The sequence below is a fragment of the Nipponia nippon genome, unplaced genomic scaffold, assembly GCF_047370975.1.
Source record: "Nipponia nippon isolate SJK-2023a ecotype South Korea unplaced genomic scaffold, ASM4737097v1 scaffold_3, whole genome shotgun sequence".
In the NCBI taxonomy this organism is placed as follows: Eukaryota; Metazoa; Chordata; class Aves; order Pelecaniformes; family Threskiornithidae; genus Nipponia; species Nipponia nippon.
Genome location: NW_028262347.1, coordinates 2478148 through 2505359, shown reverse-complemented (window position 1 = coordinate 2505359; position 27212 = coordinate 2478148). Strand labels below are relative to the sequence as shown.

Here is a 27212-nt window from a genome sequence, read left to right as displayed (position 1 = left end):
CTTCTCCAGGCTGAGCCCCCCCAGCTCCCCCAGCCGCTCCTCCCCAGCCTTGGGCTCCAGCCCCTGCCCCAGCCTCGCTGCCCTGCTCTGGCCACGCTCCAGCCCCTCCATGGCCTTCTTGGGGTGAGGGGCCCAAAATTGAACTTAGATTTCACCTTTGGCTTCACCTTAGACTACTTCACCTCTGAGTTTGTGGTCAGATGGAGATGCCACAGGTAAAGAGAAGCCACTTATTAGAGTTACTGCAAGTGGAGACATTAACAAGTTTTAATACATCTGAGCTCCACCTTAACCCTCCTTTGTTTAACAGAATCTTTGGTCTATCAATATATTTCACTGTTCATTCAAACCTCTCCTCTCCCGACCAGCAACGGTGTCTCTGCTGAAATGGAGTGTGATGTGTCATCTCCAATAACAATGTCATTATGACAACGATAACGTTATTTTTCATGGTGGACGTTGCAGAGAAGGGATTCAGAATGAGCAAGTTGGACTCTCCAGTCCACATGGACTTGTGTTTCTGCGTTCAGGGCATTTCCAAAGAATGGGAAAACTGGTAAGGTGACAGACGGTTGAGTGTTGGGCGATGGTGATGGACTCACTGCCTTTTGACTGGCATCTGACATGGCCTGGCCTTTGCTGTTTTCTCTGTCTGCAGTTTTCTTGAGGGACGTGAGAAGATGACTCCTGATGGTTTATAAGGTTTTGAGCACATTGAAGATCCACAGTGCGGGAGGCACATGCCAGGTTTAAGGCTTTGGTTGTAGAGGGATTGAATAGCTCAATAAGTAGCAGTTAAAAAAGACACTCAGACACTTATAAATGATTTCCCTGAAGACCCTGCAAAGTTCATTCTGAGGTGAGATATCTCATCTGGCTCCTCTCCTTTCCATTTGTGACCCTGCTCATGTCTGAATCCAATCCTCCTGCTTCTCCCACTAAAAGATGAAGAACTCCTGTGGTCTTTGGCTGTGCAGACAAGACCGGACACGTTTTTCTTCCAGGCAATTGTTCCCTGTAACTGCATTCCCTGCGAGGTAAAGAAGAGATTTTGAACCAGTGACAGTTCTGACAAGTTGGGAAGGGATATGCAGAGCGTGAACTCTTGGGCTTTTTTCCACTGTTTTTCATCACAAGCCTGTTCTTTGAAATAGCGTGTGGGCAAAAGAGGAAGGAGCGCGCTGGATTTTAGTGGGATAGCAACCAGTTGTGGGACTTGAAGTCCTGAGAGTTAGGCTTTTACTGTTAGAGGAATTATCGCCCTCATGTCTTCAGCACCTGTGAGCAAATATCATCCCATGGCCAAGATACCATTACTGTTCATCTGAGCACCTCCCAAAGTGCAGAACCTTGTAGCTTAACCTACCGTAGGTGAGGTTTAGCTGGATCCCCGCTGATACAAACTACGAGCATTCAGACTGTGGTGGTGAAAACACGCGGCTGAAGATGGGGACTTCTCACCTGCCCTAGCTTTTCCAACATGAACTCTTCATTCACAGTCCTCGGGCCTGACAGTGCTTTTCCTCAACAGATTATTATTATTATTAATCTCATGTTATAGTGGGGACAGTTAAGCTGCAGACACAGGCAGAGATTAGGTCACATCAGTCGGGGCAAAGGAAGGGAACAGATCCTGGGATTTCAATTTCTCCTCTCCAATATTATGTATCTCCATGGTAGGTGTATAGCTGTGGGAAAGCAATGGTAAGGAATAGGTCCTTTTTGTATGCCTGAAACCTAAACTCATCTAACCCAGGTGTCAACGAGTACTGTTGGGAGAGACAACTCATGTCCTAAAACAGTCTGCTCTGCCAGCACCATCTTGTTGCTGTGCACCTCTCCAAAACTTTCCATCTTGCCTTCACCTTTCCATCTCGCCAACGCCTTCACCTTTGTTTTGGCAATGTGCAGCAACAGAAATTCAAGAAATGCTACTCCACTTTCACCAGCTTTGTTTGAAATGCCCCCAACGCCTGGACTTCTGCAGCTCTGGCCAGGGGAGAAGTCTTTAGCTTCTCTGTTGGGAAGCCTTTTGTGGTAGTCGGCTTGAAATTTCCATTTATTTTATGATATCACATCACTTTAAAAATAACTAAAATAAATCACTGTAACTCAAATAAATCACTAATGTATTTTTAGGTGTGTTAGAAGGGGTAAGTCTCTCTCCACTCCTTAAATTGTCACATTCTTGGGATTATGTGTTCCATCAAAAACTCCCAGGTCCCCCAGATATTCCTCCCACTCCCTCCTCGGTAGATATTTTCTCAGCAATTTCAGTTATTTGCTAAATGCATCGCATTCTAGCACCTCGCACAGTCTTAGCATTTCAGAAATGATCACTGTTTCTCTGGATGGAGCAGGAGGCATTCCTGCTGTCTCAAACATTTCGTTTTCTGTGAGGTACATGAGCTGGTTTTCTCACCTACAAATGTTTCTCTGACATGCTCAGAGCCTGTCCCTTGCTAGTGTAAAGCACTTTGTCCCGTGACAAAGAGGAGATGCAAGAAACTGCTCTGCTGAGGATCTGGCCGTCTTTCTCCTCTTTGTCACTTTTCAAACTCCCCCCTTTTTGTTTCCTTTTATTTTTCTCTGCCAAGATTTATTTGGGTGATTTCCAAAGCAGAACTCCTTGATCAAGCAGTACTGGTGCTAGAACTGCCTATGTGTGTTGCTACTTGTCAAAAATGGTAAAAGCTAAAAACTCCAGGCATATTTTGGGGGGAGATGGGGGGGAAATTGGAAATAGCTTCATTTTTTTTTAGCCCTCTCCCCCTTCCTCCTCCTCATTCCTTAAGATCGTTAAACTTGACGTCTCTTTAAATGAGCTGGAAGAACTTCAACCTGAAGCGCTTTTCCCTTTTGAGAGTCTCCCCGTATTGGATATGTCTCTCCATGCTTTAGGTGAGTGAGCGTGACTTTCCAGAGGTGATTGATGGGTTCTCAAGTAAATGTTTTTTCAATTAAAATAACCTAAACACAAACAAAGAGGAGGAAAAGAGATTTTTTTTTTTTTTACTGTTTTTACTCCTGTCCAGAATGTTAATCAGAGTTATCTGTATCAAAACATGGGCATGTTTTCTTCTCCTTTGGAGCCTAACACTTAATGGGCTTCCCTCCGTATGCTCAGCCCTGATCCACCTTGCCCCTGGAAAGCGGCACCCCGGCGAGCTCAGCCTGTCCTCCCTGCTAAGCCATGCCATCACTCCCTCCTTGCAAATCTTTTCATATTTTCTATGATTTAAGAATGGGTTTGAGCCCCCTCGTGCCTTGAGATGAAGAACTGAAGCACTAAGTCACTATACCCTCAAGGCATCAGAGAATCATTATCACTAAACATCTAAACTATGCATTCACGCCAGGTAGACCTTGTTTCTTTAAACGCCTTTGGTGACAAGGAAATTGAAAGGGGATACATCTTTAGGTATTCAAGAGTTTTGCAAGCTGCAGCATCGCAGTTCGCCTCCCAGGCCTTCCTTTGTTCGGCACTGGGGTTTTGATTCAGGGTGTTGTAAATTTTGGACCCAAGTTCACTTTTCCTTCAGTGAAAGCCAGGAGAACCATCACTACCATGTTTTTATCTAGGTGTTGTGTCCATTATTGATGTTTCTCCAACCTGTGTTGCTTCTGGCTCCCACATCATGGGAATTCGAGTTCTTCCCGACCTCATGCCACCGAGCTTTAGTTTCAGTGCACTGTGGGACATGTGGGATTTTGAAAATTGGACCTACCCGTCTATTCGGAAGAAGTCTTATGGTTAAAGACCTTTGAAACCACAGCACTCCCTGAGTAACTTGACATGACTTCACATGGGCTCCAACAAGGTTTTAGGAAGTTGCTCCAAGATCCCTTCTGAGAGAGCTAGAAACCTTCAACTACCCTTAACTTTTTTTTCCCACATGAAATATATCCATGTCTGGTTCTCAGCCATCTTTTCCTGTGCAATGCTCTTTCTTCCACTTCTTTGCTTTTACTATCTCCAAGAGTGTGTTCAGAGAACAGACATGGTGTCTAGGTCCACCTTATTTCTTGCTCCACCCATGACTTTCATGCATTTCTGTTGTGGAGATCAATGACATATCATGCCACAGGATTGGAGCTCCTAGATTAGTGGATGGAAAATTTGTTCCACTGAGAAGCGGGCCTGTGTTGAGAAGTGGGCCTGTGTGAACCTCGTGAGGTTCAACAAGGACAAGTGCAAGGTCCTGCACCTGGGTTGGGGCAATGTCCGGTATCAGCACAGGCTGGGGGATGAAGGGATGGAGAGCAGCCCTGAGGAGAAGGACTTGGGGGTACTGATAGACGAAAAGCTGGCCATGAGCCGGCAATGTGCTCTCGCAGCCCAGCAAGGCAACCGCATCCTGGGCTGCATCCCCCGCAGCGTGGGCAGCGGGGCGAGGGAGGGGATTCTGCCCCTCTGCTCCGCTCTGGGGAGACCCCCCTGGAGCCCTGCGTCCAGCTCGGGGGTCCTCAGCACGGGAAGGACATGGACCTGTTGGAGGGGGTCAGAGGAGGCCACCAAAATGATGAGAGGGCTGGAGCATCTCTGCTGTGAGGACAGGCTGAGAGAGCTGGGGGTGTTCAGCCTGGAGAAGGGAAGGCTGCGGGGAGACCTTACTGCGGCCTTGCAGTGCTTAAAGGGGGCCTACAAGAAAGATGGGGATAGTCTTTTTATCAAGGTCTGCTGCGACAGGACAAGGGGTGATGGTTTTAAACTAAAAGAGGGTAGATTTAGACTAAACACAAGGAAAAAGTTTTTTCACGATGAAGGTGGTGAAGCACTGGCACAGGTTGCCCAGAGAGGTGGGAGATGCCCCATCCTTGGAAACATTCAAGGCCAGGTTGGACGGGGCTCTGAGCAACCTGATGTAGTTGAAGATGTCCCTGCCCATGGCAGGGGGGATGGACTGGATGGCCTTTAAAGGTCCCTTCCATCCCAAAGCATTCTATGATTATATGATTCTATTACTACAGTCCCTGGCATGGCTTTAGCCCAAGCAAACTATCACACTCCCAAATGATGCACAGGTCCAGACTGGGGCAAGCATGGACCAAGTACCAGCCAGTGTAGATATGGCTCCTATCTGGGGATGGGGTTATAAAGATAATTTAGCTCTGTGGATAGAAACTATATTTTGTCTATTGGCCTCAGGGCTAGAAGACATTTCCTTGGTCCACTTATTCAATAGTGTAGGCATGGTCTGAGGACTTTAGTTGGCCAGCTCATCAATAATCTCATGCCCTCCTTGTCTCTGTGGGGATCCCACTGGCTCATGGTGGGGTTGTAAAGCAGATATCTGCGCTCCAGGGAGCTCTTTGCAGCAGACCCAGCACACGTTTAGCACAGGCTGCGGATCTGGGGCTGTAATAGCTCAGCAAGGCTGCTGCAGCAAGGACAAAAGCTTCCTAGTGGTATCATAACCTAAAGTCAAGAGGCCTTGGAGGCAGTAGATTACTGCAAACTTCATCAATACAAGTCAGGGTAGAAAAATGAAATGTTCTCTGGGCCCGCATTGACGAAACGATGTTGGTGTCTCAGCCGTTATTAGACCCAAGAGAATCCATGCCTGAGAGAAGGGGCCAGGGAAGACCTGGCTCTGTTTGCTCTGAGAAAACTCGATTTATTCTCTTGCTGCTCCATTGCCTGGAATTTTTCTGTGCCTGGGTCCTGGGTTCACTTGCGTGGGTGGGGGTAATAAAAAGGGGCCATAGGCAGTCTAGACAGAGGTGGCCTCCTGAAGGCAATCAATCTTCATTAAACAGGCCAGAGCCCAGCAGCTGGGAGATGAGCTAGGAAAGGAGCCATCCCTGGGTAGCACCACATTTAACCTTTCAGCTAGCAGTACAGCAGCTCCCTCATCCCTTTTTTCACTGAAATGAACGATTTGAGATTTATTTCCTTTTTTGTACAGGTCAGTTACGGTAGGCTTTTGCGCTGGTGAGAGTGGATGGACTATGGATGATCCTTCTTTGCCTCGGGATGAGGGGTGGAGAATGGGGAGAATGGTTTGAAGGCAGTGGGAAAGTTGGTGGGGGTTTCTCAGCAGGGCTGTGCTTGCTCCTAGCACAGGGCACTTAGTCTCCTCTCCGGTTGTACACGAATTACAGTCTGCTCCTTGTCTCCTGGGTTGATGGCAAAGCTTCCCTGTGGTTCAACCCCAAGCGAAACCTATTTGCTGACCATCTGAAGACTCGAGCCCTAGCCATCATCTCTGACCCATAGAGGAGGCAGCTAAGCTTGGGGCACCAGCCACACTGTGCTCTTGTAGACTTTGATTAGCTGCAAGGTCTCTGAGAAGGGGCTGATGCCAGGCAGACACTGGGGATTTCCAGGGGCTCTAAGTATTTGTATTTATTGCTGGGCCAACATTTCATTTGCATTTATTGGTGGATCAGGGTCTGGGTTGAACTGAGCTGCCCTCTGTGTTAAGAGATGCTTGTGTGGATGTCCCAGGTTTCGTTAGTCTCTCCATGAGCACAGGCACTTCAGTACTATCCAGGTTGCACTGTTGGTGCTTAAATGTCATTTCTGATCTTGCCGTTGATGTAGAGTCAAATGTTCCCAAGTCTTAGAGATGGCAGTCGAGATATGGAAGAAATAGTCAACATTTCTTCCAGATTTTAAACACTTTTGTGTTTCTTCTTATGCAAGAATGGAGTGACAGCAAAGGAAATAGGCAGGATGGAGGTTGAAAACTAATGAAAGGACATAACATTTTCATGCAGCATGTAGTAAACCTGTGGAACTCATTGGGACATTGGGAGTGCTAAAAATTTTAATGGTTTCCAAAGTAAGAAGATTCATAGAAGGAAATTTTGTAGAGAGTATTGAATGCAAAGACATTTCCAAGATGCAATCTGTCCCTCAGAAGGTCCCTAAGCCTATAGGTCACTGGAGGCTGGAAAGATGGAGGCATCTCCATGTGCTTGTCCTGCTCTTACACTCTTGTTAACCATCTGATGTTGGCCATTGGAGGAAGCAAACACTGCACTGGATGCCCCGACCTAATACTGCAGCTCTCATGTCTTTCTTCATACTTTGCTTGCAACATCTGCTGTCTTTGCATAAATATTTCACTGTCACCAGCTGCAGCTCTCTGGCAGAATGAGAGTCAGCAGGGTTGACTCTCAGCTATCTTAGTTTTCCCAGAGTCTGCAGGATTTTCAGTGTGTCCTCCAGAGAGGCTGGAGTTTTCATCTTCCCTTTTCAAGCTCCGTCTCAGTCTTTGGCGACGCTTCAGAGGAAGAAGCAGTCTGAAATACGTTACAGGTGCGTGGGTTGCCGAATCTCAGATGCTCCCCTTTCATTTTGTCTCTTATGGACAAGGTAAGTGAAAATGGAAGAGCTATATTGAAGTCACTGTGGGTCGCGGTCCGAAGTGAGGAGATGAGATAACGTGACTTTCATTGTGATTCAGACTATTGCAAAAAATATTGCAAAGGGGGAAAGTGAGGGCTATTCTGTATCTTGTTATTGTCCCTGTGCTGGAGTTTTATACTGTGACTTTCTAATGAATTTTCAGTTTGGTAAATCCCACTTTTAGCAAAAAATACTTGGAAAAGGGCAAAAAAGGAGAGATCTGTGAGGTCCCCTAAATATTCTTTGGGAAGCTTGGATTCAGGAGATGTTTGCTGGATATGATGCACATTTAGGGATAATTTGCCCTCCTGCATTAGATCTAATCCTGCACCCTAATATTTACAGGGCAGATAAAATCTGAAGTGGAGGCTTAAAATCTCATGTATAAAAGTGGCTTTAATTATTTTTAATGATTGCTGGCTATTCTTTCTATTCGTGTAACTCAGCATCACAATCTATATGCAGCTCTCAGCTGCACCTGGCTTGCAGTTGGGGTCCTGTACTAGCGTTGTGTTAGGTGGCTGTCATCTAGGCTGCGATAGCACAGGGGCTGACAAGTAAGCAGGGTCCCCAGCTGTGGGGAGGAGCAAGCCAAGCCCACCAGTCTGCCCTGGAGCCGTTCGGCATGCCCAGCCTGCCTGTGCCCTACGGAGGAGTGGTGGGAGGCCAGGGAAGATGGTGCCATCTCCCACCCTTCAGCCATGCAAGGTATGTGGCCAAATGGCTCTTGACCATGTGAAGAGTTTGATATGTGACACCCAGTTTTATCCTGTCTCCATTTCTTTCTCTTCCAAAGTAGCAGTCTCAGCCTGATGGCGTTTCATGACATAAATGGCTTTTATCCCTCTTTTCACCTCTACTGTCTGTTTAATTCCCTGTAGCACGGCCACAACCTGTTCTTCACGTGGTAGAGCAACAGCAAGATCTATGCAGTGACCCCAAGAAGGGCTGATAATAGAGGACACCCTTTCTCTGTTAAAGAAACATCGACAAGAAGGCAAGAAGCCATTTATTCTTTTCCCTCTCAACTTCTTTTAATTCTGACAATATGATCCAGAATAAAGTGGCATTTGACCACATGCAGGTTGGAGGGAACATTAGTTTGCCTGAAAGGCTTTGGGGTCCTTTTAGAGCACGTCCTCATCAATCTCTATGTTAAGGCACCATTACCTTTGCTCCTAATAATGTCGTTTCTTGATGCTGTAGACATGCCAGTATCCTGGGAAGCTATTCACTCCCGCGTATGGGAGTGGAGTGTCTGTCAGTCCACTTGATAGCTGACTTGTAGCCCTCCTTGCTAAGGTAAATTATCTGTAGATCAATCACTTTGAGTTTACTGTTACCTTTAAGTGCTTCCACAGGATCATCGGGTTGCAGGTGTGTATGTGTAAGCGTGAAATAGAAATGCCAGCCCAGGTGAAAGATGAGGATTTGCTCCTTCTGAGAGACATCCTGAGTGAATGCAGCTATGACAGGAATCTGCTGTGCTTTGGGGCTCCCTTTTGCTCCTGCAAAACATGACTAGTGCTGAGCAGAGCTACCCAGCCTGGTTATCCGACCACTTGGGCATCCTTTCTCTAGTTACACCTCGGCAGGCTGAGCACTGAAGGCTCCTCTTTGCTCACTTTGCAGAGGTATGAGTATTGGAGTTGCTCGTGGGATGCACTAAAAGCTTTGTGTTTTCTTGCCATGTAAATTGTAGTACTCTCCTCTGAGAAAAAAAACTATGATGATGATTTTTAGGTAGGTCTTTGCCTGCTTTCTAGAATACAAGGGACTTCAGATGCACAGCGCTGCCCTGTACACTTGCTTACTCCTGCAAGGCCCTTGTAGGCTCCTGCTGCCCACACTTTTCCCTCTGTGATCCCACTTCTAGGTTCGCGATCCCACATCCATTTGTGCTTCCAGTCTCATGACCCCCTGTGGAAACCGCTGTCCTGCAGACACAGCTCTTGAACACTCCCACTACAAAAGCAAGGAGCTTCCTGCTGAAGACATGAAGTCTGCCTTTGTTACACCATGGAAAGAAAATCCTTCGCTAGCTCCTAGCCTGCACAAAGGATGTTAGCACCAAAGTGCCTAATGGTCTGGGAATGATGCTCCACAGCCCAAAAGCGTCGTGTTTTATCCTGCTTTCTTGTCATTGCCACCAGGTTAGACATCTCCAAGCAAGATGCCATACTGACGATTCATGGATGGTTTAGCCCAGCCTAACCCACCCTGCCAGCTTTAGTGGAAAGGACTTGATGCTTCCTACTGTGACACAAGCCTGTGGTCAGTAAAAGCCCAGAGGGAGCAGGGATGGGACAGCGAGACAGTGGTGCCACTGTGTCGCGTGTTGTGTTTGCCATGCTGGCCATCAGTAGTGGTTGGGGTAAAGCCTGCTCCAGGGCTTTCCAGGTAAATCTGTGACTGAGTGGAGTTCAATGGGTATTGTCCATGCCAGCAAGGATACTAATTGCAAGGATGCTAATTACCAATTTGTGGGATTGTGTTTAGCCCAGTGACTCCTGACGCAACACCTCTGAAGGGCAGAGGGTTCTGTTCCCTGTCCCCCTTCAGATGAAAAAGATGCTCATTTCTTCTACGCCTGTTCTCAAAATGGCATAAACTTCTGGAACTTACTTAAAATTCAGCTGAGACACAGAATTTTTAAAAAGTCTGCTCTAAATAAAGAAAAATATGATCAAATTACACATGGCTTGTGTCTGAGGCAACTCGGCAGTGCATCCTGCTGCCTTCCAGGCTTGGACTGCTGATAGTTAATTTTAAGCTGACAGGTCCATTTTTGAGTGACTAGGCATGCTACATTCGTTTCAACATCTGCTCATGTTGGAAACAGGGTTTCCTTCAGCCACCGTTCCTTTTGACATCTTGATGGATAAGGTCAAACCATCAGAGCTCTCACTAAAATTCGGGGTGAATTTGGTGATCTTGGTAATTGGTCCTTATCTGGCTGGAGATGTTTAGAAGTTGTTTCTTTGTGTTCAATGAACTCATGAAGCTACTTCCCAGGCAAGCCAGGATCTACTGCGTATTTTACTCCCTACTCTTCTGATCTGCCAGTTGCTGTCATTTTTAAGACCCATGGAGCTTTGTGGGTGGTGGCTGCTGGGAACTGAAAGACAGTGACCTTCTGGACTTGAAGCATCTTGCAAGAATGGGACAAGCATTTGTATCTGAGTTAGAAAAGTTCTTACTTCTGCTTCTACCAAGTGTGTCCACATTGCCTTGCTAAAGGCTGGATGAATAGAGTAGGTGCATACCATAACCACATCCTCATCTGGTGAAAAGCACCCGACTGCGGTCGTTAGATGTCCCTCACCGAGAGCACAACACCAGGAAGCACAAAATGCTGCAATCACATGAGGAAACATCAAGTAATGCTCCCTGCATAGCTGTCCCTCTGTAGTCTTGGGACTTACCACCTCTTCACCGCCGTGTTTCCAATTTCTAAATCTGCCGAGTGCCCCATTGCCTGATGTGAGAGTGAGCCAGGCTACCGAATGGTGCCAGTAATTGAAATGGGATGTGTGACCAGTACAACAGAGACTCCAGCCCAGCTTCCCCAGTCCCATCTTGCTGTGGTATCCTGATGGCAAGGGAATATATCCCAGCATGGTATTTCCCTGTACCTCCTGCAGAGCATTCAGCTACAGTCAGTGAAATGTGTTCTGTATTATTTCCAAGGGGTAGGCATGGGGGAGGTCTCTGTTTCTTCTGATCAGGCTTAATTTCATTTGTTTAGTAAATTCTTGTTTAGAGGATTTATTTTTTTAATCTCAAGGCATTTTCTCCAGCCAGCGGAGGCACATGTGCCTTCCACATTGTGGGATTTAACCGAACAAGTGGTTCCTAATTCATCTGGAATTTAATAAGGGGTATTTCCCCTCCATGGTGTCCCAAGTGATATTGTCTTCACTGTTGAGTTTTCCCTTCTGCCTGGTTTCTCTGGGACCTACATGCTGCTTTTTCCTGTAGTTGGGATGTTTGGGCTGAGACACTTACAGGCTCTTCCTGGCTGTTGATTTCTGTGAAATTTGGCTTAGAATTTTGTAGGGAAGATGGCAAAAGCCCAAAGATATAGATGTATAGATAGACTGACGATATTTGCTTTGTTCCCACAGGCAAATCATGCTGAGAGTGTTTTCAAAGATTGTGGTACCAAGGAAAGACTTGGAGCCCTTTAGCAACAGCAGAAAGGGATGGATGAGACATACGAAGATGTCTTTTTAGGTGTCTTTAACAGAAAGCAAAGGGATGGTCCCTTCAGCTCCAGGTGACACTGCAAGAGAAGGGCAGAGGTTGAGACAGCACGGCTGGGATGGGGAGGGAAATGCAAGATTGCCTGTGAGAAGAGGGGGATCATGCTGGGATAGGAGCTATAGAGCGTCCTGATGGCTTCCAGGCAGCATGTGGGTACCTCCAGAAAGGGCCATATGCCAATCTGGAGGTCTGGCTTAGCATCGCAAGAGATAAATGTCCTCTTCTTCCCCATAGTAAACTCAGCAGCACCAAGAGATGCTCCACATTGTCACTCCAGGTAATTCACTGGAGGCCTATTCAGGCCAGTGGCCCTTCACACTTGTCATTTCTTACGTTGAATGCTTGTGGACACTGGTTTGAAGGCAGAAACCATTTCCATATATTTCATATATGGCTCTAAGGATCTGCTTTGGTCATTTTTGGTGGTCGGTGCTTGCTGGGTTGGTACCATGGAATACCAGACAGGGGAACATCAGTGCCCAAAGGTGTGGCCCTTCCTATCTGCCTAGGGCAAATCTGGCACCCTGTAGGTCTGACACTAAGAAGGTTTCTTTAGCTGGGTAACTGATGAACCTGGTATGCTCTATGGAGAGAAAGTTTGCATGTGAAGCCTACTCACAAAACCTCAAAACGCTGTGTTTAGACAGAAAAAAACATGTGCTGTGTGCTGGATCCAGAGGTTACAATCCATCAGTCACCAATGTTTCATGAGGGTCTGGTTTGACCCAGCATTCACACTACTGATAATGATAACACTTTTGGCTCTTCACAAGATGCTGCACAGCCCGCCTGGGTCCAGACAGCATTTAGAGGGAATAACAGGGTGAGCTCTCTTTCCCTTTGAGTGGCCCTCCTATCAGATATTGGGGGACCGTTCCGCCTTGGTCCATCACCTATGTGCAGGTGGATTCCCCTTGCATGGAGCACCAAATACCTGATAGATACCAATGGGTTTCAGTTTTGAGCAGAGATGAACTGGAAGTCCAGAGAGGAGATATTTCGTAACCCCTTGGCAGCCCCCAGAGCCACGCTACAGTTGCTTTAATAGGCTAAGCCCAAGCAGAAAGGTTACGAGAAGAAAGTACGTACAGGTTGTGTTTTGATCACTGCCTGTTGAAAACCTCTCAGCTAGCCTGTGACCTGGCACGGGCTGGAAATGGTTGATTTGGTTCATGTGCTCCAAACAATGCACGGGGAACATGTGAGCTATGAAAACGTTGAACCTTACATTTTTCCTGGGTTTCGTTCTTCTGCTTTCAGCCGTCATCTTGACTCACCTCCCTTGCTGTACAGTTTTGCTGTGGACTGGAAGATGTGGTGCGTTGCCCCGAGGTGGGGCTGGCTGTGATTTCAAACATCTGGTGCCTCCAGCCCTTCTCCTTCAAAAGCAGAGCTCTGGGCAGGGATTACCATGAAACTTGGCAGAGGAATGATAGACTTTTTTGGTGTTGATGGTGAGCAAAGTGGGACATGAGCAGTTGAGTCTGGTGTAACTTGCTGGGGGGGTGTGGTGTGCTCAGATGCTTCCAATGGGGACCATACCCTCAGCTGGTGAAACCTTAACAACTGTTGGTTGCAATCAGGATGCACCAGGCTGTGGGTGCTGGATTGAGTATGCATTCATTGCATGAATTTGAGGACAAACGCAGCTGCCCTCCCCATCCCGCAGGGACTGGCTTCTTGGTGAGTCACTTCCCAGCCCTTCTCCAGGGTATATGTGAAGACAGTGAGATGTATGACCCTTCCCACCACTTCCATCCATATGTCTGAGAAGACGAGGAGGCTCTGAGGTCTTGGAGTGGATCAGGTGTTTAATACTTTCCTTTTGGGTGTAGGAATGGCAGGGGTTGCGTGCTGCTGAAATGTGCAGTTTGACAGGGAAGATAAATGGACTTGCTGAGCAACATTAAATATAAAAAAGCCCAGGAGCTCCTCTGTTTCTCCCCGCATCTCCAAATTGAGTTTCGAAGCTGTAATTTTAAGCTGGTGTGGGACAGGTATGGATGAAAAGGTTGTCAAGTACAGGCAGCATCTGCTGCCCGAGGGGGAAGGCGCTGATGTAAAATGTGATCTCTGTGAATGGGGAGCCCTGGGCTGAGATATAACACACCAGAATATGCCTCCTTTCCAAGAAATACACATTACAGGGTTAAAAAAAAACACCCCACAGAATGAGCATGGAGGGGTGGACGCTGTGCTTAGCAGTGTGTCCTTGAAGCAAATATAAGGCTAATTGCATCTTGGGGTGCATTAGTAAAGAGTGAAGCCAGCAGGGCCGGGGAACTGGCACTTGTGAGATGGCATTGGGAGTGCGATGCCCAACCTCAGGCTCCCCAGTACAGGAAGGTTATTATTATACCGGAGTGAGTCCAGTGGAGGCCACTGGGACGGTTGGGGGCTGGAGAGCATGCCGTACGAGGACATGCTTGGAGGTTTGGGTCTGTTCAGCTTGGAGAAGGGAGCAGATAATTGGTCCTCTGGGGCTCCTTTCCCAACCCGAACTGTGATTTTTACGATTCAGTGACATCTGATCAGTCCTTCGGCTGTGCTGCATTGCCCATCAGAGCAAGCACTGAGCCCGCAGGGCCCCATGCAGAAGACGAGCTGCGTGTCTGTCTCCTCTCCCACCAACTCCTTGGGCAACTGGTGCTAATGGAGCACAACAGGACCCCCAGCATATTCTGTACCCTGGGCAAGAGCCGTCCTTCTCTGCCCTATAACTGAGTCTCTTATCAGCTCCCAGGGATCCAAAACTGTAACTCAGGCCACCAGAGATGATGAGGTTATCTTTAAAACCATGCTTTTTTAGAAATGAAAGTGGCTCTGTAACACCTCAGAGCATTAGGCTCAGGAGTTTAGATGCTGCAAAGGGAAAAGTGAAGAGAGTGCTGTGTGGCTGCTTTCTGAAAGGATCATTTTCATTTATTTGCTTTAAAATGACTTAGGTTTGAAGTATTTTATCAGATAGGAGAATTTGCTGGATGATGTTTTTCTTTAAGAAAAACTGAGATGTTTCAGGCTGGGCTCTACGCATTTCTTTTGGGAAACTGGTTTGCAGGTGGGGAAATTTTGAAATGGCTCAAAATTGGAAATCCTCCCAAGGAACAGGGTGGGATACCACTAGATAAAGAGGCTGTGGACACTGCTCCTGCGTGACACACGTACACGTGTGGGGACACCAGTGGTCCGCTGATGCCTTGCTGCTTTCTGCAGGAGCTGCCGCGTGTCGCAGCAACCGCATCTCCGGGGACGGTCCTTGTGGCTGCTGCTCAGCCGTTAACATTCAGCATCTGACGGTAAGGATTTTTTGGAAACATGGGCTTCTCTGTTTTTATTTTAATGAATTGAAGAGAAATAGTGCCCACAGCAACATGACAGATGCCTGGGATCCATCCTGTGGTGGTGATGTAGGACATGCCAGACCTGAGGATTAGCTGTCAGCGATCCCAGCGCCGCAGGGGTCAGACACGGGGATGGGGTCAGTGGCCTGAACATGTAAATATTTACTGTATTTTCAGGTTCTGGATTATCTCTCGAGGCCTCCAAAAGCCTCTGCAGGAGGGTGGAGGTCTCCTCTAATTCCTGAGACATAACTGCAAGCCGCGTGTGTGTCTCAGCTGCCCGGCAGCACCTCTTACGGCACTAAATGCCTGTTTTTAGGCAAAGGCACCAAACCCACTGTGTCTTAACAAGTTGTTGGGCATCAGCCGAGCCTAAATAACTCTCTGTGTGTGTCCCTGTGTGCATGATCCTGCACTGCCCATGGCCAGTATGATTTAAAGCAGATGAGCTCATCCCTCTTCCTCTCTGCCTAAAAAAATAACATTTTTCCCCTTGCATATATACTGGCCTCGGATCATTTTCTTACTGAAAGGCTTCCTCTCTGCTTGTGCACTGTGTTTTGTTAAACCACAGTAATTTGCTCATGGAACTAAGCCCTTAATCTCCCCATCTGTACAACATATATCTATTTAATGTTATTTTGCTTAAAATACATAACATTTCTGCATATTTAAAGCAGATAATGTTGCAGTGCTTGCGTAAACGTGGGCAGAGTCAAGGGGAAGTTTTTGGCTGGGTCCAGGCACTTCATTGTCTGGCTGGTACTTACAGGCTTAACTTATAGATACTTACAGGCTTAACCACAGCTGAGTTCTTTGAAGGCTTTTCTTTGGTTTATTTCCTCTTTTATTTAGTAAATGGTAAAAAGGGAAGAAGCAAATTTTGAACACGTTTTTGACTAACTGCAAATGGCTTGAAATAAACGGCTGCACATGACTTTATTCCTTTACAAAAGCAGGACAGGCAAAATTGCTGCTGAATTGTAAGCAAAGGGTCACCCTGCTCCGCAATTACCGTGGTCCCTAATGCACTGAATTGCAAATCATATCCGTTCCTGGAGTGTAATACTATCTGGCTCTACGTGCCAGACTAAAATGAGCTCACAGAGCAAAGCAGCCTGAGAAAACAGCTTTCAGAAGAGATGGGAAAATGGTCTTAATCTCCAACCTGAGTGGGAAAGTAATCAGCCTCGCTTCCTTAACTCGGCAAGGAAGACCTTTGTACAACAGCAAGAGGCAAAGGTACCACTTGCAAATAGTGCTGTATTAACAGCTTCTCTGCTGGCTGTTGCTGTGCTGCTGGAGGATGTTTTCAGGGACTGGTATTCCATTGGTTTCAGGATGGGAACATCTACAAATGATAGATTTCCCTGTCCTGGACTCAAAAATGTGCTTTGAAATGGCACGTGGAAATGTATTACATGGATAAGACTTTAAATATTGCAACTCTTCTGATTTTTTCTCCTGCCAAAGTTACATTCTTTTAACAGCAGAATTTTGCCCAGATTTGTCCTGCTCCCAGGATGGAGTGACCCAGACTGAACAGCAGTCCTGGCAGCAACTAGGATCCTGAACTGGACTCCTCATTGAAATGGGATGAGTCCAGACCTCGCTGCCACAGTCTGGCAGCGTCGATGGTTTCTGCAGCGTCGATGGTTTCTGCAGCCACGATGCGTAGCTCTCTCAAGAGTACAAATTCTCTCGAACTTCTCTTTTTTGGCATTTTGCTTCCCATAGAGGCCATCTTTGCTGGGAGGACTCCACTGGGCGTGTGCACCAGGAGTGAGACCAGGACCTCTTGGTCTAAAAAGCATTGCATAGTTGAGAGAAGAGGGCATGACTGTTGGGTTGGAAATTTGGAGCTCAGTCTGCTTCTGTGCTCAGTTACCAAAATAAGGCCACCTTTTCATCCTTGGCAATATTTTTGCCACCTGCCCACCATGCCTACTTGGACTATATCTCTGAATTGCCCTGCAGCTCTGCACCAGTATCCCCAGTTAGCTCTGGGACTGGCAGCAACACATCCCAACCTGGCAATTAGTGATGTAGATGTGCTGCTCCTGCTTCTGGAGTCAGTGTCTCTGGATGCTACACTGTGATGTATCCACTGGTTCAGAGCTACCAGGAGATCTGCCCTCCGGTTCTGCATGGTGTGATGCAGATTTGCCTTTATTTTCCTGGACATGCATGTTTAAAGGTCCCCAGTGAAGTACTGTAACAGCTATTTCTGGTTTTTAAAAAGAAGAACCACTTTTCCTGTGAAAAAATGTCATCCTAAATTTAGAAAACCTAAAAGGTACTAATGGTCAAAAGGAGATCGTTTGCACAATTTTTCTTTTTCTTTTCTTTTTTTTTTAAGTTGATGAATAATACAGAGTGGGAACATTTAAAGTTGTTTGCAATATATCCTGTACAGGGCAGAGAACGAGGGTCACGCTTTGATAAGTACCGGTGTCACATACCAAACCTCTGCCTCCTTTAACTAATCCGTCTGTGCACGCTTGCCCTGCTATCCCGCAGTGAGTGGCTGTGCTTGGTTTCACGCTGGAGATCAAATGCGGCTCATTGCTGCCGACTGTGCAGGGAAGTAGGTTTGGTCATATCTTCTCATTCTTTAATTACTTTTCCAAAGAATTGAAACAATCCCTTTCTCCACCAAAACCACATCACTGCTTTAAGGGGGGCTGCTCTTGTCTCCCTGGGTACTGGTTCAATCTTTTGTGTTGCTACCGGCATTTTGCTTTGCAAAATGAAGAAATCTTAGCATGGTAATAAATAAATGAAAGGATGAAACATGTCTGCAGGGAGAACCAGTTAAAACTGCAGTGGTCAGGAGGACCCGCTTCATGTAATCCCATTTACACCTGTATGTGTGTGTATTTTGTTCTCTCTAAGCAATGCTCCATGTTTCACCCCCGTGTTTTTCATTAAGAGACCTTGGTGTGCATCAAAAGGAAGCTAAATCATCTTTGTTCCACCCCTGGAGAAATCAAGGGGCAGCAAAAGGAGATGGTTTGCCCAAGCTGAGACAGGGCAGGGAGGTAAAGGTGGGCTCTGCTGTTTCCTAGTGCTTTCCCCCCATCCCAGTGCTAGGTACCAGTGGAGGAGGCACCAAATTGGCTGCAAAACCCATGGCTGTTGTGACCCAGCAGGAGATGGGCACAGAGAGGAGCTGGTGCCTTCCTTCTTCACCCCATACCAAAAGTGAGTCTAAACCCTATCCCACTTCATGTAGCATCTCATGGTTTTTGCCCTTGAGCCCCTGCCCGTGGATCTCAGAATCTGCAGGGGGTTGTGGGAAAGGGTGCATGCAGTGTCATCTCCTGGTGAGGTCACTGTGAGCTCAGTATGAGGTCACCATGTGGTTGCAGTGAGGTCAGGCAGCTTCCCAGGCTTTCCATACACTTTTTTCAGCTTTGGTACAAACTCCAGCATTATCACTTGGGACATTTCCAAAAGTACGTGGGCTTAGGAAAGCCACCACAATCGTAATTTGTCCAAGATCTGTAGAGCTGCCCAATCTTCACCACCCACATCTGCTCAGCTGTGAACATCTGCCTCTGCTGGCTGTGTTAGGCTGGCTCGTGAGATTATCACTTTTAGTAAGCTTAAATAATAGGTTTTTGCTGCCCAGACTGGTTTTGAATGAAAAGGGTTAAAATTTACTCATACAGTAGCTGCTCTAAGACGCTGGGGACAAACAGGACTGGTGAAAGCAACTGGAAGTGGTTCAAGGTAACAGCTCTCCCAGGTGCTGGTGGAAGAGGATGGGAGCTGAGATGCACCTACCCTGGGCATGGTCACTATAAAAGAGCTGTAACCCTCCTGCCAGAGGGTATTGAGTGTCTGTGGGGTATTTGGTGCCTCTCTTGCAGAAGTCCTGGGTCATCTCATGTCTCAGTGCCACCCCATGCTTTGGAGGTGATCCCACAAGGCTTCATCCAGAAAGGAGCAGACTTGTTCTCTGCAAGGTCAGATTTTCTCCGTTTCTATGTCCCTCTCCTTTGCCTAGTTTTTGTTGGCCCTTCTGGAGAGAGGAGTTGAGGATGAAATAAGAAAAAGGGTTATTTCTGTCCAGGTGCTTCTTAAAACGTCTGGCTGTGCAGGGGTACAGAGAACCATGAAAGAAGTGACCAAGTCAATGTCCCAGATAGCTAAAGGCATCTCAGGTGTCATTAGATGCCAGTGTGCTTTCATTGAATCAAGCTCAGCATGTCTAATTCTCAAACAAGTGAAGTCAGTGGAGATGAGTCCCAATGTTTGTAGCTGGTTTTTGCCTAATTTGGAGCTATGACATGCTGTCAGTGTCCTTGTCCTGGGGAACTATTTCTGCGGAGTTCAATGGACACGGGATCAGGTTAAACTATGGTGGGCCTTTCTGGAGGACTGTGCAGTTGGATGGAGATGTCGAGGTGCCCTAGGAAGCTGGGGAAAGGCAGTTAGAGAAGGGGAGGGAGATGCCAAAGAAATGAAGCTGTTAAGGACTGTCATGCAAGAAGAGCAAAGTGGCGGATAAACAGGAACAGAGGGGCGAGATCTGCAAGGGGTGATGGCAAAGTGGGAAAGCTCAGCAAGGAAAACAACTGGGAGGCTAATTTTGGTCAAGAGGAAAAGCTATTCCAGTGATTTGGGGGCTGAATTTATCAAATGAGAGCATTTATCTTGAAGTGGGAGTGATAAGAACCATCCTGGGAACTGTAAATCCTCAAGGCACAACTGATCTGAATAAGACCTCACGTAGCATCTTTATTCAAGCTCTTGTTTGCCTGCAGGGACCGTGTCCAGGCTCTCAGCCCCACGAGGCCACTGCTGTGTCTGCGCTGGCCCCATCGTTGCTTTCTAGGCCTCAGGCTAACGAAGGACAAGGGCATGAGAAACAAGGGCTGGTTTCCTTTCTATAGGTTTTTCAAGGCAGAGGTGGTTGGGGATCAGAAAACACTGCTAAACCTTTCCCAGCTTTTATCTGATGAATTATGTGTGGGTGCCAAGACATTTTGCTAAATATTAAGCTTGAACTTTAGAAAATGGAAAGTCTTTCCTCTCCAGAAAGGTTGGCATTAAGGCAAGTGACGATTGCACATGAATGATCCTCTTTGTTTGCCTTCCCTTACTCTCACTTGATTGCTTTAAAATATTGCTGATTGCTTGAGTAGCTGAGAAGCCTCTCTTGGAAATCTACCAAATATGCTTCAGTGCAGTTTATTTTTATGATTTGCATTTGGCCTGGGTTTGATATTCCCCCCCCCCCGCCTTTTTTTTTTTTTTGACAATTAACGAACCAATTTCAGTCTTCACCCCTGCCCTACCCTTTTGATGGAGGCTGTTTGGCTCTGGGGTTTGGTAACAACGTGCAATGCCGTTCAGCTCCAGGTGTTCACATCACACCCATCTACTGCTCAACAGCATGAAACTACCATGTGGCCCGAGAGCAGTTTCTTGGGGAAAGCTGGCCCATCACACACATTTAGCCCAGGTTATGGGCTCAATGGGCCTCACCTCAACAGCCCCAACACTGAGCTGGAGATGCCGGACACCCTTGGTTTCTTCTCATTGCTCAGGATGGTCATCTTTGTGGATTAGGACGGAGGACCTGAATGTGGACATGATGCAAGTGCCTGCAGAGATCCCTAAGCAAGTGCCAAGCAAATTACGCTTGAGAACAGGAAATTTCAGCTGGCTGGCGCAGTGCTGGCTGTGGTTATTACTCAGCAGTGCTGCTCTGCCACCTCAGCTAGCGCCTATACGTACCATATAGATCCATCAGGTGGTACAGGCTTATCATAGACTCATAGAATGGTTTGGGTTGGAAGGGACCTTTAAAGGCCATCCGGTCCAACTCCCCTGCAGTGAGCAGGGACATCTACAACCAGATCAGGTTGCTCAGAGCCACGTCCAACCTGACCTCGAATGCTTCCAGGGATGGGGCATCTACCACCTCTCTGGGCAACCCCTTCCAGTGTTTCACCACTCTCATTGTAAAAAATTTCTTCCTTATATCTAGTCTGAATCTCCCCTCCTTTATTTTAAAACCATTACCCCCTGTCCTGTCACAACAGGACCTACTAAAAAGTCTGTCCCATCTTTCTTATAAGCCCCCTTTAAGTAGTGAAAGGCTGCAACAAGGTCTCCTCAGAGCCCTCTCTTCTCCAGGCTGAACAACGCCAACTCTTTCAGCCTTTCCTCATGGCAGAGGTGTTCCAGCCTTCTGATTTCTGTGACCTCCTCTGGTCCCACTCCCACAGGGCCATGTCCTTTCTGTGCTGAGGACCCCCGAGCTGGACGCAGGGCTCCAGGGGGGTCTCCCCAGAGCGGAGCAGAGGGGCAGAATCCCCTCCCTCGCCCTGCTGCCCACGCTGCTGGTGGTGCAGCCCAGGATATGCTTCGCTTTCTGGCTGCGAGCGCCCATTGCCAGCTCATGTCCAGCTTTTCATCCCCCAGTACCCCCAAGTCCTTCTCTGCGGGGCTGCTCTCCTTCCTTAGCCTGCCATGCCTGAACACCAAACACACTAATGAAAGCCAGGGTAAGGCATGTGAGTGTTATGGCTCTGCTCCTGTGTTGAGTGCAGACTGGTATATCCAAAGCACTTAACTAGGTCTCTTTTGAGGTGTCATAATTAAATACGAGTTTAAATATGACACTTAATTGTCATCCCCCTTGACCCCTGCTGTCATGGCCTGGTGGGTTGTTTAGGCTGGGGGGCCTCTGGCTGCCTGAAGGAGCAAGGTCTATCCAATCAAGTTGATGCGGTGGTGTGGGGATATCTCTGTTTAAGAAACTTTGTACTTGCATGATTTTGAGAGAATAAATTGGCTGAGTTTGAGGAGAAAAATCCCATAACTGAGGGAAAGCTCAACACTTTGCATATTGAAAAGGAATCTGCTGTGAATGGTGCAATATGACATTGCACTGTGTGTTACTCTTTACTAGACAAGTGGGAAGCCAACCATGAGGTCTGGACACGTAGGACAGCCAGCTTCATCAGCACCATGACTCTTGTTGCAGATTGTAGATGGGACTGATCTCCATCATGCTGCAAACTGCGTTGTCTTTAGTGATCCTGGAGGCAACGAAGGGCAAGCGAGCCCGTTGGGTTGCTCCTTGCATTTCTACTGAACAGCAAGAAGCCATATATGCCCAGGAGAAGCCCCGATGGACCTGGATTAAAACCACAGCTTGGTGGCCTGCCATCGCTTTGGGCACCTCCAAAAGGCAATCGAGCTCTGCTTGTGCTGGAAATGCATTTGAGCTGTGTGGCACAAACATCTTCTGATTGCCCCACTCCGGGGTTGTGAATAGATTTAATTGCTGAATGCAGATACAATTGCAATTAAGCCTATTCAGCCTGCTAACGAGGCATTCAGGGATTTAGGAGTTTTATATGGTTCAATTAGATTGAATTGTTAAGCCTAAGAGTTATGGAGTGCTCCTCTGTAGTCTGCGATCTGCAGGCAATCCTACGTCTTAAACCTGCAGTGTAATCCTGGAGAGCTGTGGGTGATGTTTTCAGGTAGGAATGGTATGAGTGGCGGGAAAAAATTCTGAGTATATATGGACACGAAGCAGTTAATTCCTGGGATGTTTTGCTGGAGTGGGGAAACATCAGCCTAAGTGTTTTCCCTGCGGGCTCAAGCTGGTGCAGAGGGATGGGAAGAGCTGCACTGCACCTATCCTTACTTTTAAACCTGTGTCTAAACACCTGGAAGCAGGGGCTGATTAATAATTTTAATATCTTTTAGCAGCCGTTTGAGGCTACTCCTATTTATTAATGGAGCTGTGATGGTCCCACAAGCAGTAATAAAATGTGGAGCCCTGAGGACACTTTGTACGTCCCGTTTGCTCCCCCATCCCTTTTGGCTTCACCTGGACCTTCAGGGTCAGGATGGGGCTGGGATTCACTTGCATCTCAAGGCAGTGTGCTCCTCTTCACCCTGGGGCCTCCTGTCTTTCACTCTTCCTTTCCGTCTTTGACCTTTTAGGCCTATGTATCTCTCGGCCAGAACATTGCTAGCTGCAGGGACAGTTAGGACCTACCGTGGTGATACCTGCTCTTCATTGGGTCTGGAGTTCCCAGGACCCCTGGCCCTGCAAAATGACCAGCGGTGTGGGGAGAAGACCCAGGTGATCCCCTACTTTGAGCAGCAAAACTCCTTGTTGTTTGGGATGTGGGGTCCCTGGTTCTTCCTCTGATTTTTTTTCTGAGCTGAAATATCCTCTTTGTGTTGTGTAAGCTCAAGGGGTGGCTTGGGAGGGGGTTTCACCCTGCTGCTGGGCTGCCGTGGGGTGCAGCTCTTCTGGCTCTGATGGGTGCAGGAGGTGGTTGGAGCTGGGCGTCCCTGTGCTCCCATGAGGGTGGGATGTCAGATGTGCTCCTGCAACCCTGTTTGGGGCTGATCTCCCTCCCAGTAGCAGGGGGCCTCGTTCTCCAGTGTCTCACCCATTCCCAGCCCCACGAAGGGATTCTGCCCATCTCCCCCAGAGCTTCGTGGTCACCCTACTGTTCCCACACCAAGGAGGCAAATGTGACACTTGTGTCCCTTTTGGGGTCATTTCCCAGATATTCAAACCTGGGAACTGGACACCAAAGACTTGTGTTCCCTTCACCACCCCGTGCCTCAGTTTCTTGATGCCTATTAATATCAATGCTAACGTCCTTCATCTAGGAGACCCTCTCTTAGAAAGCTCTGTGGTGTGAGATGAGATGAAGTGCAATCATGATTTCATTTCAGGTGTCTTTCCAGCGCCCACACAGCAGTGTCAAACCCCTGTATTTGAACCATAAATTAGTTTTGCACCCCACTTCTGGTGTTTCCCATCCTCTCCAGGGGCTGACAACCAGCCTAGACCCTTTGGTCCCCTGGAAACAGAACCTTTGTCTCCCCCTCCCAACCCTTTCCCCAAGCCGGCCCCTTCCTTTGCAAACATCCCAGTTATTTTATTATTATTTTGTGCCCACGAGGTAAAGATTTTTTTTTTCCCTTCCCCTCCCTCTCTCCCCCCTCTTCGCTCCCACATTCCTGACGAAAGCGTGTGGGGTGGCATCCCCTGTCCCAGCCTTCCCTCCGCCGCCCCGGTCCCAGCTGCCGGCCCGCAGAGAAGGAGTTGGAGGTGGAGGGGGGGGATGCCCGGAGCGGCCCCTCCTCCTGCCTCATAACTTCTTCTTCCAAGCGTGCAGGGAGTTTCACTGCAGCCCGGCCGACGCGGACGCCCGTTTCTGGGGCCGTCGGACCCTCTCGCCCCTGCAGGGAAAAGCCAACGCATGGCAGCTTTGCCCAGGTAAGCAGCACCAGCTGCCTGTAGCTAGCTGTCCGTCTGTCCATCTGCCCAGGTATCGGGTTTTGTATGCTCTGTTGTGGGTTTTTTTTTCTCTCCCCATTCTCAGGTTGCAGTTAAATGAAGCGCGGCGCGAAAGGCGTGAGAGCGGGCCGCGGGCAATGGGGAGGACGAGGAGGCGGCAGCCCCCGGAGCTGCAAATTGCCTCCCAGCTTCCCGGCGCATTGCACAAGCGAACCCTTTGCCGCTCTCTCAGAAGTGCCTGAGATGCCCAAAACCTGTCTGAAATCTGAATTTTGGGGTGACTTTGCACTTCCCATGATGGGAGATGGCTCAGGGGCATCAGCTGGTCTCGGAGGCAGGGAGAGGTTGTGGAGAAGTGCTGTCGTGTGCAGCATATGGTGGGTTGTTTTGGAGGATTTTGAGGCTTTCTGGGAAGAAGCGAATTCTGTTGCCTCCTTTGAGGCACCCAGGAGGTCTGAGCATTGCAATGGGCAGAATCTGGCCCCAGTAAACTTCCCACCAGTGGAATAAGGAGCTCTATTTTTCTTCTAATCTTATTCAGTTGGATTGTGTGAGGTGGATGCTGGTAAAATAGCAAGTGCTGAAACGAAGTCCTGGATCAAAGCTGTAACAACGACAGAGCAGATCCCTGTGGGACTGGTTATAACTCCAGCCAAAATGAATATTTCAGCGGGTTATGGGAGAAGCAGCAGAAAGGGTTGGTCTGGGGCCATTCCTGGCTGGAGAAGTTGGATGATTTCAAGGGGAGAAGTTACATACTTCAGGGTGGAATCCTGCTTTCCTACAGCTGGGCCAGACTGGGTCTGCAAAGGTTGTAGCATTGCAATGAATGCAGTGACCGCTCAGGTGCAAACCACATGCATGCAGCTCTGAGTTGTGGGTCTGTTCCTTTCCCAACCCAGCAACAAGTCACACAACCCAGGTTTTCCTTCCTCGGTAGCACCAGCGGTTACAGTGACTGAGATGCTTCAGCATCAGCCCACCCATTCCTGCCTCCCCCTGTAGATGCTGAAACGATGTCTCGCAGGGAACAGCCGTGATTAACAATTTTGTTTGGCTGCTATCCATCGTAGGCCCAAAATAATGTAATTTCTGCTTGCAATCAAGAATTACAAGAAAGTGCCTTTCTTCCGGGGAGAGAAGAAAATTAGCCACCAGGCAGATGATTCATGGGGTGTCTGAAAAGTCTTTGTGGCTCTAACAAAGAGGTTGGTTTGTAGGATGGATTCTGCAGAAATTGCTCCGTGCATCACGTTATTGCATGCGTCGGGAGGAGCAGAAAGGGGACGGATGATGCTGTTTAGGCTCCCCAATGCTTCTGCAATGTGGCCCCTTCTGCAGACATCTCTTCTCCAGTGCCCCAAACCGCATCAGGTCAGGTTGTGCATGGGGAGATGTGTTGGGCCAGGAGGTGCTTGAGGTTGTGTTTGAAGGGTTGGCACATGAATATGGGGACATGTCCTCACCTGCAGGTCCTGGCACCATTCTCAGCCTGGCTGAGGGTGTGAGGTTTGTACAGTGCAGGACTGGGAATTTTTGGGGTGATATTTCCTCTCCAGAGGCTGTTTGAATGGCAGCTGCTCAGGGGTTTCTCACTGCAGCAGCTCTGCCAGTTCTCCCTGGTCTTAAATAATGGTGCACTGAGGCTCACAACTGAAAGAGGGTTTATGTGCATGAAGGCTTGTCTGCTTTTTCCACCTAGCTTTCCCAAGCACAGCTTGTCTCATGTTTCAGCTGTTCTCAGATCTTCCTGTCCCAAATAGTGCCTCCCCACCAGATTTGTTCCTCTGACCCTGCTGGGTGGACAAGGGAAAGAGGGGAAATGCAGCAGGACATCTCCAACTCCCTTGTCTGGCCACATGGACCCCTGCCCCAGGCAATGCTGCAGGCATGATGTCCCCTTGCCTATAGGAATGGTCACCCTGTCACCACCCAAGGCTTTGCAGCCATGGTGGGGAGCAGACCTGCAACCACTGCCGAAGGGAGCCAGAGCAAAGATATATAATTTGGGGACATTTCAGGTCTGTGCTTTGGAAAAGGACTTCCCCTGGGGAGACGGTTTCATAGCTGGCAGGGACCAGGGCTGCTCAAACAGGCAGCGCAGGTCTGCGTAAATGGGAAAGCCCGTCAGGCGAGCGGGGGAAGGATGGATGAGTGTAGCTGCAGAGTGTGACTGTTTGCTGGGATGAGTGATGTTTCGAGCTTGCTGCAGCGCCTGGGAGGTGGTGCAGGTGGTGGTGAAAGGTGGGTGATGTGTTCATCTCGGGTCTCACCTTCGAGTGGAAGGAAGGCAATACAGAAATTCATGTAAAAAGTGAGAGACCTGGGCTCAGATCCTCCCATGGACCCCGTTGGTTGGCTGCTGAGGGCTCCAGCTCAGGGACTGGGTGGTCTTGCCCCTCCTGGGGGAAGATGCTTTTGCCCTGGCTGGGGAGTGGGTGCCTCTGGCTCAGCCTCTCCACCTCTCTGTCCATAAATCCTCTTTCCCCTGTGTCTTGAGGGAGCATAGATGCAGCAGTGACTTCTGGGAGAGTGCGAGGAACACAGAGAAATATCCAACATGGGTTTAGCTGCATCCATGGGAGCTTCGGTGGGAGCATCCTGCGGTGCACCAAAGGAGTGAGTGGTACAAGTGGGCCAGAGTCACCAAGACATCCTGGGGCAGGGGCCAAGTTGTGGCCTTGTGCCACGGATAAGTGCTTTCTGGGAAGGTTTCACTGCTGCCATGGCCTGATCCCTCCTGTTTGTACAACTTGCCCATCAGTGTACCCCTCAGCACCTCATCAACTGATTTCATTTGTACAGTTGGTCCATAAAAGCCTAACCTGTCTAGATTGATAAGGGGAGCCAGTTCTCCCTTCCTTAACTATTAACACCAGTTCATGGTGGGTATAAAATATGATTGCACCAGAGGGCAAGTTTGTAGAGAGGTAAAAAAAAAATTACATATAGT

At 48.2% G+C, this 27212-nt stretch overlaps 1 protein-coding gene across 1 annotated transcript in view; it reads left to right on the top strand.

Annotated features, from left to right (window-relative positions):
- The first annotated feature begins 7254 nt into the window (after window positions 1-7254).
- LOC104010519 (uncharacterized) overlaps window positions 7255-27212 on the top strand; it is a 133944-nt gene continuing 113986 nt past the window's right edge. The window contains exon 1 of the mRNA XM_087765542.1: window positions 7255-7324. The gene's annotated coding sequence lies outside the window, so the exon portion shown is untranslated. The remainder of the gene's footprint in view (window positions 7325-27212) is intronic.